The sequence below is a fragment of the Tachypleus tridentatus genome, chromosome 1, assembly GCF_004210375.1.
Source record: "Tachypleus tridentatus isolate NWPU-2018 chromosome 1, ASM421037v1, whole genome shotgun sequence".
Lineage (NCBI taxonomy): Eukaryota > Metazoa > Arthropoda > Merostomata > Xiphosura > Limulidae > Tachypleus > Tachypleus tridentatus.
Genome location: NC_134825.1, coordinates 101057441 through 101073690, shown reverse-complemented (window position 1 = coordinate 101073690; position 16250 = coordinate 101057441). Strand labels below are relative to the sequence as shown.

At 34.6% G+C, this 16250-nt stretch overlaps 1 protein-coding gene across 5 annotated transcripts in view; it reads right to left on the bottom strand.

The window, feature by feature from the left end:
* LOC143256978 (protein turtle-like) overlaps positions 1 to 15497 on the bottom strand; it is a 68603-nt gene extending 53106 nt beyond the window's left edge. Inside the window, exons 1-3 of one of the 5 annotated variants that reach the window (XM_076514991.1) lie at positions 15381 to 15497; positions 14110 to 14235; positions 3487 to 4186 (exon numbers count right to left, since the gene is read on the bottom strand). The gene's annotated coding sequence lies outside the window, so the exon portion shown is untranslated. The remainder of the gene's footprint in view (positions 1 to 3486; positions 4187 to 14109; positions 14236 to 15380) is intronic. The other 4 variants (XM_076514983.1, XM_076515002.1, XM_076515012.1 and 1 more) reach the window with 4 other exon arrangements.
* Between the last annotated feature and the right edge of the window lie 753 nt (positions 15498 to 16250).

Here is a 16250-nt window from a genome sequence, read left to right as displayed (position 1 = left end):
TTTTATTACTTAGATTCAAACAAGAGCAATTTCAGTGCATCTTTAACTGATTATTCTATTTGTAACTTAAAAACTATTAAATAAGAAAACTGAAATTAGCAGCTTCACTAAGTTATAGGAATCTACCAGCTGATTCGAATAAATCGGACAATAACGATTAATAACAATAACAATAATCGCACTTTTTTATATTTAAATAATTCAAATAATTGCTGTTTAGTAATTAAACAGAAACAGTAAATTAATAAGTGTATATTAATTAAAGTTTTTTTCTCAAAATTAAAAGATCTACATAAATAAAGAAAAATGTTTATATTCTATTGTTTTAATAGGATAATAAAATATTGCAGTTTCTTTATATCGCACATTTCGCTATGAGGTGATATTGGTGACAGCTGCTGACACTTAAGAGAAATATGCTCGTGAATACATAATTGTTTAGTTTCTCGTCTGCTTCTTTAGCTTTATTTTTTGCAAAAAGCTTCTCCTATTGCCATATGCGCCGATTCCTCGAAGAAGACTCTAGTATGACAAGCCGTTAAATCTTTTACCGCCGTGCCAAAACGGGAACAAATCATTGTTCGTTTGTTTTACGCTTAAAGGCTATTTGTACAGTGCCTACCACAAGGATCGAATCTCGAATCTTAGGCTTACCGCTTATCGGGGTTGTTAGACTGACGGGTACGAAAATATTTAGGCACTGCATGGCCAAGTGGTTAAGGCACTCACCTTGCCATTTGAGGATCGTGAGTTCGAATCCCCGTCCCACCAAACATTCTCGCTCTTTCAGCCGTGGTGGCGTTATAATGTGACGGTAAATCTTACTGTTAGTTAATAAAATAGTAGACAAAGAATTGGTGATGGGTAATGATGACTGGCTACCTTCCCTCTAATCTTGCACTACTAAATTAGGGAGGGCTAGCGCAGATAACCCTCGTGCAGCTTTACGCAAAATTCAAGACAAACAATGTTAAACACTTATTTCATATTCTTTCTGCATACACCGATGTCAGTTGTTAAGTAAGTAACAACTCTTTCTATACATAAGATGGTCTGCGAGGTAGGGAACTCGACTGACAACTTTCTAGTTGTGGATTTACTGGAAATACAAGCTTCCTAAGCCTATAGCATATTGACTATAGCTGCCCAATAATATTCTATTCCTGGTTGTTTTTTTATGCAAATCGCACTAGTCTCTCGAACCTTCACCAAAGTTCACTCAGCAACAGTATTCTAACGCGTTTTCGTAAACAAGTATTGTTGCTTCTCACTTTCAAGAATTCAAGTTTAGAGAACAGGCGGGATTTGAGCAATACACACTCAAGAATATATACTTCGCATGCAAAAAGTAAAATATCCAGAAACAAGCATAGGTACTAAAATAAACATATAAGGGTAAATTCGTTACACCTCTCTCCTTAGAGAATTAAAAATTGGCGTTAGACAATTCAAACCAAGATATTAAATACATATACATTGCAACTAATACCTTAAATATAATACATCATCAAAGAATTATACAATTTCAAAAAGCATGACAATATATAACACAATGAATATAAATAACCTTATGATAATAGAATTACATAGCACGTGAAAGTACTTAAACAAATGCTATCTTTTTGGTTTAACACAATCAATAATCATACGACTGAGGTGTTCTTTGAAAGTTAGGATAGGTTTTAAAGAAGTAACAGAAATTTTCTTGTTATATGTAACAAAAAATATTTAACACTTTTATTTCATATTCTCTCTGCCTACACTGATGTCAGTTGTTAAATAAAAAACAGCTCTTTCTATGTATAATCTCCATGGCTTTATGTCGAGGTAGCACACATCGACCATGTTTCAAGATAAAAACTATAAAACTAAATTGAAATGCTTTTGAATTAACGATTTGATAAAGTAAAACACTGTCCTCTGAAGCTGGTGCCTTCGGTGGTCTACATTTTTTTCAAGAGCACACCAATTTTGCAAAAGTATACATCTAGAACATTCTCCAGTTCATTGCTTGGAGTACATATTTAAATACTGAAGAGATCTGTGGGTCCTGTTCTTGCTCATAGATTAGCTGCTTTTAGTAAATAAAACTTCGCCAGGTGAACTGTATCTCTCACGTCCATCATTGCCACTCAGAGAATTGTCAGTAGAACAATTATTCACAAGATCTATGTCGGATCCAAAAAATGTTTGAGACAAATCTATAATATGGCCCTCTGAACAATTGTATATCATTATTTTTGGCTAAATTTATTAGCCTTAGCTCAAATAACAGTACACTTCTGGATTCTCTACAAAAACGTTATCCTTAGATGAAACAGTGATCGGCTCGCTACCCATTTTGGGTTCGGTAACAATTTTTCCCTAATAAAATCGTTTCTCAACAATAATGATACACCCTAAATTGGCAGACTACATCTTCCTCCTATCATAACTGGTCTCGAAACTGATTTAAACAAATGTTATGAAGAGGAACATTAATAAAAGCACTTTCAATACCCTGAACCATAACAGACTCACCAGTGGCAGAACTCTAATCTAAGAGCAATACACTTTCTAACAACAATGATTGAGCAGCCTCATTATCACGTAACTTATGTATGATTATGGGATAAGCAGTGGCATTTGTCAATGACACAGAACCAATAAACACAAAAGGTCTAAATTCCTCCCTAACTACATCAGCCTTGTTATCAGACCAAATCAACAACATTAGGTGATGTGGAGAAACTACGTCTATATGTGGAGAAACTACGTCTATATGTGGACACACTTGTTTGTTGCCCCTTTTCTATTTCTTTTTCAAGCCCCACTAATAACAACTGGACACAACATAATATGTTTTGTTTTTGCAAAAATAACAGACAGGTTTTGATGATTTAATGAAGTTTTATTCCAGCTGTAATAAGATTTTGAACTAGAGCAGTTGGATATTTTTATAGAAAATCCAACTTTCGCGAATTGTACAGATAGTGATTTTTCTTGAGATGAAAAAAAATATTTTAATGAAAATTAGTTTTACGTGTTCAAGTGTAATAATCGAAAATGACAGCTGCTTCCTGTAGTGTTTCAACTTTCTTTTCACCCAAATAAGTTTTGAGGTTGTCAGTTGTACAGCGTTTAAATTTTTCAATTACATATAATTGTCCTAATTTGTCGAAACTATTACCAATATCCATAGAATTGCACCATCAATCGAAATAAACCTCTTATTTTTGTGGGCGAATTCCATATAAGTTTAGCTATCTTTCTTGCACCAATTGGTATGCTTTGAGGACAGCCGCCTTAACTTTATCGTAATGTATAAATCTTCTAGAGATAGCACAGTAAAAGCTTTTTGGGCTTTACTAGTCAAAACTTTTTGTAACAGTAATGACCATTATTCCATGGTTTGGGCAACTTTTTCAAAAGCTTGGAAATATTTATCAACTTCATTTTCGCTAAATACTTTAATATATCAATTTGAGCTCAAAATTGTCATTTTACCTTAGCCGCTCGAAGTTGAGTCTAATTTTCATTTCTTTCAGCCTAATTTCCTTTTTTGGTTTCAGCACAGGGTTCTTCAGCCTAGAGACGTTTATTCTCTCTTTCAGTTTCCATACGGGGATGTTCTATCTCTTTCTGGGCTTCAATTTAACCTTGTTCGGTCTCGAGACGTTTGCTTTCTCTTTCCGCTTTTAATTCTAAAATTCAGTTTTGTTATATTTTTATAGTCGCTCGAGGAAGGAAACCTTGATAATCAGACTTGATTAAATCTTGTTGGCATTGAAAAATATAAATTGTATCATGATTTGAATTTATTTCGAATTTTGTCTCTGATTCAGATCTCGACATGAGCCCCTTTTCTTGGCTGGCCTCACACCTGGTACAAGCTGACTCCTTCCAGCAAAGATATTTAATGTCGTCGTAGAAATACTAACATCCGAAGCAATTCACTGAAGTTAAACTGTTTATAATGTTCAAAATATATAACGTTCCTGGTTCAGTTCTGTTGTTTTCTGATTAGTAGACGTTAATCGCAATTATAGCTTCCTGTCCAATAATATTCTTTTCTTCCGTCTCGCGGCTGGCTGCCTTTTATACAAATCTCACAAGACTCAAGAACTTTCACCAAAGTTCACTGGGCAACAATGATCTAATATGTTTTCGTAAACAACTATTGATGTCTCTGCCTTTCAAGATTTCTCTACAAGTTTCGAGAAAAATACACAGTTAAGAATATGCATCACATGAAAAAAGAAAACTATTCAGAAACAAGCAGAGGTACTAAAATAAGTCTGTAACGGTAAATCCGTTACAGGTCATGGGTAAATTATAAAAGTGATGGTCAAATCCACTATTCCATTATAGGAGCGGTTGTTACTGTGGGCTAACTGTCTATCAATTGAAAATTAAAAAGAGTATATAGATAGCCTTTGTGTAGTGTTACCTGATTATCTGAGGTAACCATTCAAAATTGTTGCTGCTGTTGGTGTTTTTGCACAAAGATACGCAATGGACCATCCACACATTGTTCACTTCAGGAAAACAAATCCTGTGTTACAGTATTGTAAAGTCAAAATTTACATCTTATCCCCGTGAGACGACCAAGAAAAATGCAAATAAAACGTAATATTAAACTTTCCTGTAAAGGATTCGTGTAACCACCCCCTAAACATTTTCACTATACTATTATTATTCCAATTTCAAAACGACTTTTAGGAATCAAATGTACTGTACAAAACGTGTTTTCGTTTAGTCTGACAATAATAAATCATTCAATTTTCATGTGTAACGACACCGAAATACAGTTAGGTGTAAAAAAGAGGAGAATTTCGAAAACAAATCTGAAAACTACATGAGCTGTTTTTAAATATTTTAAAGAATTCTTGATACTACTGTCATATAACCCTGAAATCATCAGAGTTTACACTGATCTTTAGGCAGAGCGGAATTATTTAACAACATCGAAATGAAATACATTCCAGCTTTTCAAATTTCTAGTAATAAAGCTGAAAATTATCCGTTATTTTGCATATTTATTGGGCAATACTTTAAATTTTTAATTTTTTAAAAGTATATTATTTTCTAAAACTAATCTGTTAAGTATTAAGCTACTGTTCTCATCTAATGTCAGGTTGGTTTCAATAAAAACATTAACTACAGTTCTGGATGGTTGTTGATATGAAAATATACCAAACAGATTTTCATATAGTGACAGACAAAATCCCCACATTTTTATGTTTGATGCAATTTGTTCTCACATCTAATTTTTGCTCTATTCAGGCAACTCTGTGAAGTTGTATGATACGCGCTCTAATTGTTTGTAAGCACACTATATTAAAGTATCTGAATCAGTACCGGTTGTTGTGTTCATTACGGGTATGAAACCCAATTCTAAGCATTATAAACCTTCAGATATTCCAGCGGAGTCATCGGCTGATACATTTCAATCTTAAAGTTATTGCTAGCGTTAATAAAAAAAAATCCATTCATAACAAAATAATCTTTTGTTTTTATAAAAAAACTAATGAACCCATGTAAATCTGCCTGGCAGAAAGTAGTATTACGCAAAATGTTAACTATTTATTTGTAATTTACTCTTAATACACATTTATTTTGTTCTACACATAAAGTGTGAAAAATATTGAAACTACATTTCAAAAAATAATACATTCAGGCATAGTTTTCCCTAATTTTGAACTGCCTGTCAGAGAAAAGGCAATCAGTAAAGAGTACATGGCTACTTTTTAACAAAGTACAAGAATGACTGACACATTCATAAACCCCCACAGCTGAAAATATGGAACAGGTTCAGTGGCATATCACGGTTAATACCTTAAACTTTCTGATACATAACTATGCTAATCACTAGGTCATGTCTAAGCCTCTCTATGTGTGTAGAATGCTTCTTACTTAATGGAGTTTCTGCTGTGGAAATTTTACTATTTACTAAATACTCAAAACTGACCGATCTAAAAGTTACAGAAGGACAATAGTAAGATTACAACTAACACACCTATCTGACGAATGTAATTATTTTAAATATGGTTTGTGTGTTGAGATTAATATACTTTTATAAGATTTGTTGCTATAAGAGTAAGTTATTTTTGAAAGCTTTTTTCAGAACATGTTCTCAAAACAGTACTTCTTTTTGTTGTTCGTAAAATTCAGTTATTCGCCTGAAAACAATATAGCTTGTAGTTTGATTAATGGGTTATTATGTTTCCAAGTAAAATAAATACGAGTTAAAAAAGGAGAATGATTTCCTAAGCATGAAAATAGCCTGAAGGAGTTTCGTAGCTTTTTACTTTTGTGCTGAGTTAGATATAATCCCACATTGACTCTCCTTATCAACAATAAACAATAATAAGAGGAAAATCTAGAATAAAGATTTGTGGAATTAACTCAAGATACGTAGTTTATTATCTTTTATAGAAAGGACTGTTACCAGAAGCTCGTTTGTAACCCGTGGTCGTTATATGTTCTGATCTATGTTTTAAAATTTCACAGCCCAATATATCTGACATCATGCAAGGAGATTGGCTAATGCAATAAATGAAAGATGCAACAAGATGCAATAAATTGGTTAATAGATCACGCTGATGATGAACATATTTAAACCAGCAAGGACTTGCGACTAGTGAAGGATTTCTTGTTGTGTTTTATAGCAAAGTCAGCAGTGCTGAGCCCAGTGCAAGGGCATCCAATACCCATTTAAGTTGATACTCAGACTGTTCTCTTCGTAAGTTAGAAAAAGTAGTAGTTACAGAGAAAGTATCGAGGCCAAAGAATGCCGCCTCACGCCGACTGGTTGCTTCAGGGGAGGCAGAGGGGAAGAGGGAATGATATCAAAGATAAAGATGTCATAGTTCCAACGACAGGAATGCGTTGCTAGGCCGCCATGACAAGCAGCCATGATGTCATAGTTCAAAAAGTGTTGCCAGAAGGCCCAAAATACTTACGAAGGACTGAAATTATACTTGGATACCAAAAAGATAGCCATGATGAATGATTACATTACAAAGTGGTGAACGTTTTTTTAGGCCACCATGACAAGCATTCATGACTCACATAATACCCGTCTGGTCATTGTTGCTATATGTTAGACGGATACTTCAAATCGTCGACAATGGCCAACTTTGATCTATATAACAGCAGTGATAAGTTTATTTTGCGACACCAATTAAATCAAAGGCACGAAAAAAGTTTTGTTTACGTAAACATTTCCATCAGAATTTATTACAATTACATACAGAACATACTAGTTGTCTAATATATCTTGGGGAACATCAATCACCATGCTCAATACACAAAAACATACTATTTTACCTTTATATCATTTATCTATGGGCCTGGCATGGCAAGATGGGTTAAGACGTTCGACTCATAATCTGAGGTTCGCGAGTTCGAATCCCCGTCGCACCAAATATGCTCGCTCTTTCAGCCGTGGGGGCGTTATAATGTGACGGTCAATCCAACTATTCGTTGGTAAAGGAGTAACCTAAGAGTTGGCGATGGGTGGTGATGACTAGCTGCCTTCCCTCTGGTCTTACACTGCTAAATTAGGGATGGCTAGCACAGATAGCCCTTGAGTAGCTTTGCGCGAAATTCAAAACAAACAAAAACAAACATTTATCTATTTATTCATTTTAGCTACAACTAAAAATAATAAATGAATTACTTACTGCTTTTTTTTTTAATTTAACGAAACAATGACACTAATGCGTAGAAGCATATGAACTTGAACCTGTGTCAAAGATGATGACGTCGTCACTTATGCAGTGAGCGAAAATGATAACATCGTCTTAATAACTTCATCATTGGTTAGAAAGAACAGGCTGTCACTATTTTAGGGGATCATGTCATATTTTTCTTTAAACAATTAGTTTAATAACGCTTAAAATAACAAAATGTACTATTCTATAGAGTATTCACTTTAAGTTATATTATACAAATAAAACACATAACTCTCTGCAGCCGTAAATCTATGACAATTGAAAACCACTAAATACGTATACAATTCAAAATATTTACGAAAGTTTCTCAGTTTGGAAATAAATGTCAAGTTTATGGTTAATTTACACATCATGAATATTAGTTGTTGACAAATCTCTATTTCGTACAGAAAACTCATGTTTCATCATAACCCGATGTACAATAGCAATTATATGTATGTAAAATCACACAGTGAAAAAACAGAAGTAATACGAGGTCTGTTCAAAAAATACGCGGACTGACATCATAAAACAAAATGTACTTTATTTAGAAGTTACAGGTCTGGGACTCCTTCAAAGTACTCTCCTCCCCAACGCACACACTTATCCCAACGGTGTTTCCACTTGTTGAACAGTCCTGGTACGCTTCTTTTGTAATGTCCTCCAGCTCCTTCGTCGCATTTGCCTTAGTCTCGGGAATCGTCTCAAATCTTCTTCCTTTCAAGGGTCTTTTGAGTTTGGGGAACAAGAAAACATCGTAAGGAACAAGGTCAGATGAGTAGGGGGGGTGAGAAAGAACAGTGATCGAGTGTTTGGCCAAAAACTCACGCGTTCTGAGGGCCGAATTTCTCAGCAACGCGGTGCATCTTCAATTTTTCGGTCAAAATCTCGTAACAAGATCCAACTGATATCCCACACTCTTCAGCAAGCTCCCTGACAGTCAGACGTCGATTTGCCCGCACCAGGGTGTTGATTTTGTCGACGTGTGGGTCGTCAGTTGACGTGGAAGGACGTCCAGGACGCTCATCATCTTCAATGGACTGTCGACCATCCTTAAAACGTTCATGCCACTTGAAACATGCCGTACGCTTCATAGCAACATCACCATAAGCCGTGTTAAGCATAGCAAAAGTTTCAGTCGCAGATTTTCCAAGTTTAACACAAAATTTCACAGCAAGTCGTTGCTCCTTCAGGTCATTCATTCTGAAATCCGCCAAACGAAAAAATCGCATTTCACTTAAAACCGCGTAGCTAATACACAAATGAAGATGTCTGCAATCGGGAAATGGCGTCGTAATCAGCTGATCTGTGCGAACCTAGCGACACCAAGCGAATTCCCCTGGAACCAACTGGAGCCGCGCAATTCAAACAGTCCGCGTATTTTTTGAACAACCCTCGTATAATAAAACTTAGCTATTCATGAACCATGAAAAAAGAATCAAAATTTCAGTATAACCTTTTTTTATTTCAATGTCATTAAACTAGTTAGAATGGAGGCTTCAGTCATAGCATGTTACGATTCGTTTCAATAAAGCGTAAAAAATTCATGATTGCACATTTTCCATGTTACAATGCATCTCACTAAACCAGCTGTGCTCGTGACGTCAATTTTAATAATTTATGAAACATCTAAGTAAACCAGTTAGACATACGACGTCAGTATCAGTGTTTCATGATCTATTTCATTAGATAAGATACACATATCGCTAGTTTGAACATGTTGATATATTTCAAAGGACATTACCTATACCTGAAAGGTTAGTGGCTATCTACAATTGGATCAATTCGTGTATTTCTAACAGAGTGACTTGTTACAATTCGACTACCTAATATATATTGCTGGCCAAAATCTTAAGGCTAATGAACATAAAGAAAAAATATGCATTTTGTGTTGTTAGACTCAACTACTTTTTTGACTAGATCTTCGAAAGATGAAAATAAGAAAAGAGAAAATAAAAACCTTTTTAGTAGAATGCAGCTCAAGAACAATAAGACGGCATCTACTAGAGAAAGGCTTTAAAAACCGTGAACGTCTTCAAAGGCCACGCCTCCTTCCACACCAAGAAACAGCTCAGTTAAACTTTGCTGAGAAGCACCAAACATGGGACGTAGAAAATTAGACGAAGGTTTTGTTCTCTGATGAGAAAAAATTTAACCTGGATGGTCAGATGGATTCCAACGTTACTGGCACGATAAGGATATCTCACTGGAGACATTTTCTACACGACACAGTGGAGGTGGTTCCATCATGATCTGGGGTGCTTTCTCCTTCCATGGAACAATGGAGCCTCAGATTATACAGGGGCATCAAACAGCAGCTGGCTACATTGGTATGTTGGAGAGAGCATCCTTATTGACTGAAGGTCCTCGCTTGTATGGAAATGACAGGATCTTTCAGCAGGATAATGATGCAATCCACAATGCCTGCAGGACAAAAGACTTTTTCATGGCGAATAACGTGATTCTTTTGGACCATCCAGCGTGTTCGCACAAACTGAACCCCATTGAAAATGTTTGGGGATGGATGGCAAGAAAAGTCTATAGAAATAAACGTCAATTCCAAACAGTGCATGATCTTCGTGAAGCCATCTTCACCACTTGGAATAACATTCTAGCCAGCCTTCTGCAAACGTTTGTATCGACCATGCCAAAGCGAATATTTGCAGTTATTCGCAATGACGGCCGTGCAACTCACTACTGAGACCTCTTGTTGGGCATTTCCTACCCTGTTTAGGACTTCTTTTTGGTATGGTCTTAATCTTTTGACCAGTTAGTATTTAGGCTCATTTCATAGTGTTCATACTTTCCCTATTAAATGCTAAAATTTTTTTTTTTTTTATTTTCCCTTTTCTTATTTTCATCTTTCTGCCGTTAGAAGTTTATGGGTTATCAATTTTATCTTTCTCACCTGGACTAGCTCATAACTGTCTATAACAGTAGTTTGTTACTTTTGGTCAGCCACAGTTGGACTTACTAATGGATTTCTAATGCAGTAGCTTGTTACAATTGAACTAATTCATAAATATTTAAAATAGTGAACGTTTACATTTAGACTAACTAATGAATTTCTATCACAGTTGTTTGTTACAGTTGGTATAACTCATGGAGCTCTTACTTTGTGGTTATTTACAGCCACACTAACTTATGAATTATTAATGCAGTGGCTATTTACAGTTAGACTAACTTACATCTTTCCATCACAATGGTTATTTAGAGTTATACTAACTCATATATTTCAAACAAAGTGGCTATTTACAGATCGATTAACCTACGACTTTCTAGCATAGCGGAATGTAACAGTTTGACTAATTCGTGGATTTCTAACTCAGTGACTTGTTACAGTTGGACTAACTCGTAGATTTCTATCATACTGAGTAGTTATAAAGTGTCTAACAGAGCTGCTAGTCACCATTTTTGACAAAGTCATGGTTTAAAAGTTATTAACTACAGTATGTTGTATTACTTGGTAGACTAGTAATATGGTGATTAATTAATATGTTGTATTACTTGATAGACTTGTAATATGGTGGTTAATTAATATTGGACTTACTCATGATTTGTAACACAGTAGTTTGTTTGAAACATATTTTATCATTGGATATTCATCACTGTCACCAGTTTCGGTTGCTTTATTTCATGAATTATTATTATTACTCTAGATGTTTTCCTTCGAAAAAAATGTGATTGTGTATAGGTTCTAAAGTGGTGGAAGGTAAGAAAGAAACACGCGTGTGTTTCTATCGTTATTGCTCTTATTGGTTCACTTGTTTATAGATTTTTAAGTAGCCAGCAGATATGCACTTTCTTACCGCATTCTAATGTGGCAGCATGCAGGAGATTGACTATATTACGGTTTTCCAAAGTGGCTTTGACTCACTCGTAAATTTTTAACTTTACTAAATTTCTAACATAACTACTGGTAGAAGATGGACTGGTGGAATGTCGACTGAATAAACTATTTACTACCTGTATAGACAGAGTACCGGAATTACGTGATCCATGTAATCAAATTACTTCTTACTCGTGGCTAGAAATTAGCAGGTTAGCATGAAGTACGAATAATATATTTTTCTAGGGTTTATTAGATACGAAAAAATATGTAAAATGTTAGAAATTAACGTTATTGTGAAAAGTGCAAGAGTACAGTTTACTCCTTAATTGACGCATTAAAACGTTTAAGTCACAAACAAAAAAATAATTGAAACTCTACTTTCTGTTTTATTTTGTTCCAGTGGCATATCGGCAGGTTTTTAGGTTTATGATACTCGTGATAGGCATATAATAGATGTTGTTTGTTTGTTTATGAATTTCGCACAAAGCTACTCGAAGGCTATCTGTGCTAGCCGTCCCTAATTTAGCAGTGTAAGACTAGAGGGAAGGCAGCTAGTCATCACCACCCACCGCCAACTCTTGGGCTACTCTTACCAACGAATAGTGGGATTGACTCACATTATAACGCCCCCACGGCTGAAAGGGTGAGCATGTTTGGCGCGACGGGGATGCGAACCCGCGACCCTCAGGTTACGAGTCGCACGCCTTAACACGCTTGGCCATGCTGGGCCCATATAATAGATATTCAGTTGTGTAGAAATACTTTAACAGTCGTTTACCCTTAATTTCAACAAATTACTTTAAATTACGTAGAATATATGAAAAATAATATTTAATCTTTAGGTAAAGTAAGGAATGTTCAGGTACGTTAAGATCATTCGTGTATGTTATATACACAGTTTCGTGTACGCGTTACATACAGTATACAAGTTATTGTGTATGTCAGATAAAGCTACACAGTTTATTGTGCATGTTAGGTAACAGTATACAAGTTATTGTGTACGTCAGATAAAGCTACACACTTTATTGTGCATGTTAGATAACAGCATACAAGTTATACGTCAGATAAAGCTACACACTTTATTGTGCATGTTAGATAACGGCATACAAGTTATTGTGTACGTCAGATAAAGCTACACACTTTATTGTGCATGTTAGATAACAGCATACAAGTTATTGCATACGTTAGATAACACTGTACAGGTTTTTGTGTGCTTTAGAAAATACTATACAATTTAATGCATACGTTAGATAACAGTAAAATTGTTTTTGTATACATTAAATAATAGTATACCGGTCATTATGTAGATAAGATAAAACTGTACAGTTTATTGTGTGCGTTAGATAATGTTACACAGTTTATTGTGTATGTTAGATAATGCTGCAGTGCCTCTGGTTTACTTTAAGTAATTCCTAATAGTTTATTTTTCTGCATTAAAAAACTTAGATCATTCCATTCTTTGTGGAATTCTAAATTAAAATAGAACTTTTTCAGAACAGGTTTTTGGTTTTTTTTCTACAGTGGAACTTTATATAGAGTAGATGTAGAAAAGGAGATGGTGTTTCTATACTGAGAAAGTCCTCAATGTAGAAGCCGAAATGTTGTCTTTTGTTTTCTTTCAACGGACAGTTGGAGTCCATTAAAGTTCTCAAATGCCCCTCCTGTTGCACAGAGGTATGTCTGCGGACTCATATTGCTTGAAACTGTATTAACAGCATTCTTCGGCAAAAAAATGTGCTATTTATTACTTAAAAACATAAGGATAGATTACAAAACTGCATAATGAGTTGTGAGCCCTGAATTTTAGAGTAATTGGAAAATTCTGTTTTACATGAAAAAAAAGCTAATGTTGGATATATTTCGTCAGTTAACAGTGAAAATGTGTAATCAACTCCTGGTGGTTTAAATACTTCTTGAGCTAAACGACAAATAACACTAGTCATACATCGTTGAACTTTATACATTTTAACTTTTATTGAAAACATTAGCAAAGTTAGCATTATTTACTGTACAGTTTACTGTGCGCGTTAGATAATACTACAGAGTTTACTCTGTTTTTTATATAAAAATATATACATAGTTTACTGTATACTTTAGGTAATGGGATAAGGTTTAAATAAAGAGGCATACATCCATAACTTTCAGACTTCCATTATAAATATTCTGAGTGTGGAGCACGTAAACATGTGCTATATAAACTGAAGATATTTCTCTGGGATTTTTTACTTGAAATATTCAGTTAAACACCAGAGTTCAGAACATTTTTGTTTGATCTAACTAACAGTAAATAAAGGTTATCCCTTTCGTTAGTTGTTATATTCGGTAAAAACAATAATAGATATCTGTACACTACTATGTACGTTATACGTGGCAGCTGTTCATGCGGACAACCAGTCGCAGGTGCAAGAGCAGCTTGCCTTTTCAGTCGCTGAGGCTTAAATATATGGCTTATACAGTTTAACAACGAAAACATATATTAATTTTGATACAGATGTATAAACTGACTGAAGTTCAAAATAAGAAAAGAATTATGTTGTGGATAAGTTGTACGGCTTAGAATAACTATAAAAAAGTTAATACCTTTTGAATAATTAAGTTCCCGCAATTCGAATAAACCTGAAACAAGCAGAGGAAAATGCCACTTTACCTAATCATTCATTTGTCTAGTGGCTTTTTGTGGATGATTTGTTGGCTTTATCTCCGTATCTGAAATACAATTGTGAACATTATAACAAACCGTTTCAAAGAGATATTCAGAAGACAAGGAATATGAAAGTCAGAGAAAGTCGAACAAGTTATAAACTCCCAGTGCTTTATGAGCGAACAGAGAACTATCTTTTGCGATATGACTTCAAAAATAAAAAATAACGAGAACGTTAACTGAACAAGGTTTAAATCTCCTACACTTAGTATGATTTCAATGTTTCCAGGCGTAGATCCTGGAGGGGGATGGAGGGTATACATCCTCCCTTCATTTTAGGTGAGGGGTATGGTGCATACAATCATCCCCCCCCCTGCAGTTTGGTCTGTTGAATTGTTTTATTGCATCACAGGCCTACAAATTGTGTGTTTGTTCTTGTGATTCTCGTGTTCTTACCAATCGAATTACATAATTAGGCCTAGATGTAGGCTTTTTCAGGAGCCGAAATGTACATCTTTAATATAGGCGTGCTTCTAAGCTTTTCGATCTAAGTGATAGTTCGTATCAGTCAGTAGGCCTAAGTATACATGCAAGTATCGTGGCAACAAGATTACTCTGTGACTGCATGTTTACAGCTTTCAGGTTCACGTAATCAGAGATTACCAATTTGCAAATTGAACAGTCCACACAAGTGGTTGCAAAAATCATTCCCCCCATCGGGTGTAAAAAATCTACGCCCCTGGTTTCCATTTATTAAATTTGTAATTTTATTTAGTGGGTAAAATTTAAATCTCTTACACTGTGTAAGGCTAAAATATTCTACAAAACATGTTAGTTCATACATATGAAATGAAACGTAAATGTTCATGCGGAAAAATCATCTCGTGAGGTAGATAGATGGATAAACGTTTTGCACTAATTTCCATCAGAGCAAGTCACTCAGAGAAAAACTAAAAATAAGCCTGGTAGTCATTAAAACTATTTAAGTATACTTTTCTTACTAATGAAGATTAGAATACATTGTTTCATAAGTTAAGCGCTTATAGACAGAGATAGTAAACCATAATTAAATTTAACACTGAAAGATATATTCAGTGCTATTCTATATAAATGTATTAGATTATAGTGAAAAAAATGAAAACAGCGCGCTTATTTTTTACAATCTGTAATAAACCACTTTGCTTAAATAAATATCTGTTTTAATACTCACTTTAGCGAAAACAGGCGAATGACAAAATTCTTCTAGTGTGTCACAACGTTTTGATTAAAGTACAGTCTAACGCTACACGAAGCCGGCCGACTGCTCGGCAAGTGTGGTGAGGAGTAGTTTCACGAGATACTGAATTCCTTGTTTTGCCATCTAGTGGCCAAGAAAAATAAAACGATAAATTAACCCAATAAATCATCTACTTCTCTATGTCAAATGTTCAACATAAATATCACAAAAACTATCCTGTTCTGATTACGTATTTGTGACGCAGGAAACTTTATTTTCACTCAACACAAAAAAAAATTCGCAAAAAGGCTTATTAATTGAATATTTGTTTATAAACAGGGCAAAAAATGAGTAATTAAATTAGTAATTAATTAATTAAAGTATTTTATTTAGAGATTAGAAGAGATGTTGTGTTTAAAATAGCCTTTTGTTGGTTGATTTGATTTGACCTGCGAAAATCAACAGAGAGTTAAAAACTAGTACATACAGAAATTTTATCTTGGTTTTTCTTTTTTTCTTGAATCACTTTCTGTTGCTGTTTTTTCAGCCTTTTACATTAATTTTTGTTTATTGTTTACAATTTATGATTGTGTTGTTTCAGTGATGGAACCGAAGAAACTACTGTGAACACGAAATATTCGCTTTTAAATGGATCAGAGCTTCAACCAGAACATAATATAGTATAAAAGAGGTATTGCATCGTTTTTCAGATAATTTTTAATAAAAAAGGGTTAGATACAGGTGTATTGAGACACAGAATAGTTCTGGATATTCTGAGTATATAAGAAAAATCAATGCGACGTGTCTGTTCAGACCTCCATGGGTGTAGCTTGTCCTGAATTTGTCACAAGTTCTAACATTCTT